At 47.0% G+C, this 2500-nt stretch overlaps 1 protein-coding gene across 2 annotated transcripts in view; it reads right to left on the bottom strand.

The window, feature by feature from the left end:
* Positions 1 to 2500, bottom strand: part of nova1 (NOVA alternative splicing regulator 1) — a 23574-nt gene that overhangs the window by 7582 nt on the left and 13492 nt on the right. The window lies entirely within an intron of this gene.

The following is a 2500-nucleotide window of genomic DNA, read 5'->3' as shown; positions in this document are numbered from 1 at the left end:
GAGATACAGTATAGAGATATGCAGATCTATCTTTGCTTGTGTGTTTCTGTCTGTGTATTTGAGTGAGAGAGAATGGGGAGGGGGCGTATGTGGATGTGAGCAGCTGATTTCTGTGTGTGTGTGTGTGTGTGTGTGTGTGTGTGTGTGTGTGTGTGTGTGTGTGTGTGAGTGTGTGTGTGTGTATGCTGGGGGGCTTGGAGCAGGTGGTCTTGAGGTGTCATCAGAGCAGTGAATGAGCAGAAGAGTGTTTCAGTGAATGCAGACCATGAATGTGGACAAAACCATTCAATCACAATCTGAGCCCACACACCCACACACACACACACACCACACACACACACACACACACACACACACACACACACACACACACACACACACACACACACACACACACACACACACACTCCCTCTCCTTCTCCTTCTCCTTCTCCCTCTCCCTCTCCCTCCCTCACACACACACACACAACTCCCACACTCCCTTGAACACAGGCGTGAACACACTCACACATACACAATCCCAAAGGTGTTCTCTTCTTTAAAAACATCATTCACACACACACACACACACACACACACACACACACACACACACACGCACGCACGCACACACACACACACACACACACACACACACACACACACACACACACACACACACACACACACGCACACGCACACACAGTCCCCACAGGGTGTTTCTCCCCTCTGTACTGTGTCTGTTAGCAGCTCCCAAAGCAGCAGCCATGACCTACAACACAAGCAGCAACACAAAAAGCAGCCCGAGTTGATACACTTGCCGCTTCTCCGCTTCTCTTCTTCGAGGCCCTTCAGCCATAGCTCCGTATTTCTAGAAGGCTATAAGGTCTTAAGTAGGCCCTGGCTGATAAGAGTGGACTGAAACCAAGTTCCCAAAGGCATCACACTATTCTCCTGGTACATACAGTAAGATGGGAGGTGGCTGCAGAGGGGCTAGGACAGGGCTGGTGGGGAGGGGGAGGAGGAGGAGGAGGAGGAGGAGGAGGAGGACATATGGAGGGGGTTATTGTTTGGCAAGAGCAAATGGAGACTCTGGACGACACCTGGGCAACTTGCAATCTCAGCAAATGACAAACACCTTCAGCCATGAGGGACAAAACAGTCACTACTTCTCTCAGGAGTTGTGTTTGTGTTTGGCCTCAAGGACACCAAGTATCAGATTTAAGAAAGTCCAGAAGGAATGGGAAGGTTGGACCTGTGAAAGCACATGCTAACTCTGCCTGCCATTCCAGCTCACAGCTGATGTTGGTAGAGACCTAGGTCATACGACACAACTTTCTGCGTAATTCTTTGAATGATTATGGCAATGACTAACATTTAATTATCATTCATGGAGAAGGAACGGCAGAATGGGGGGATTGTTTTTTTTCTCCACGTTTTTCCCAGGGGGATGACACCCCCCCCCCTCATCTAAAAACATCCTGGCATCAGATAACAGTCTAGGATGATGCCTCCAGACCAACTCATCAGCTCAGCTGAACTAACCTGACGTTGAATAAGGTACGAACAAGAGAATCAAAATCCCCTCTGTGTAATATACACAGTCTTAGGGGGACTGAAGCGTTCATCTCTACCAGTTAGCTTCTCTATGAAGAGTATCTCTGGAAGTAAAACAATTCTTGGATGTCTTTTATTTCCATCCCTGCGAGATCAATGTCATCCTCTTGATTTAGAGGGCCTGAGCGCAGGGCTGAATAGTCTGATTCACTGGTGACTGATGGTGGGCTAGCTGCAGCCACCAGGATCCCCCAAAAGAAAAGGAAAGGGGAAAATGAGAAGCCAAGGATTTAGCATCACTCATGCAGAGTGAGTCAGTTGTCATCAATAAATATCCCCCCACCACAATGAAGGAATTTCAAAAAAAATGATGAAGCCGAACGGGTCCCATAATTCACACACACTGTGACTGTGTGGGGTGGTGTCTCATGCATACTAACTGCTTCGCTTTGTAGGAACACTGTAAATATAAATACATAATGAAGGTGAATCAGATGGGATTATGTCGCGTGGCCTTTTTTTCAGATTGGCCCCTGTGGATGGATGTTACCCCCCGACCAGGGGCCCCAGGTGCTCCTCAGAGAAGACCACACCGTTTGGTTTTTGTCACTGCACTCTTTTCAACATTCCCAGGATATATCGAGAAGAACACCAATTGGTACAAACATTAAAAGTTAGACTAAACCAATTCCACTCCGTTGCTGAGTCTTGCTGGTGATATAGAAACCATTGTCAGAGAGTCCAGCAAAAACAAAAATAATCTTTCAGATTGCATGAAATTAGGAAAAGGTGCTTAGTCTGTCTTTGGCACTCAGAAAGCAATTAGCAGTGATATTTAGCAACGACAACATTTAAATGGGACTAGGGTAAAATGTTGCATTCTTCTCACACAATCTTACAATAGCAGATGACCTTCAGTTTGACTTCAAGGTCATCCCCTTAGTGCAGCAACACCCTGAGCCAA

This window comes from Clupea harengus, chromosome 8 (genome assembly GCF_900700415.2).
Source record: "Clupea harengus chromosome 8, Ch_v2.0.2, whole genome shotgun sequence".
Classification (NCBI taxonomy): domain Eukaryota; kingdom Metazoa; phylum Chordata; class Actinopteri; order Clupeiformes; family Clupeidae; genus Clupea; species Clupea harengus.
The sequence above is the reverse complement of the archived record's forward strand: the minus strand, read 5'-3'. Positions and strand labels throughout refer to the sequence as shown.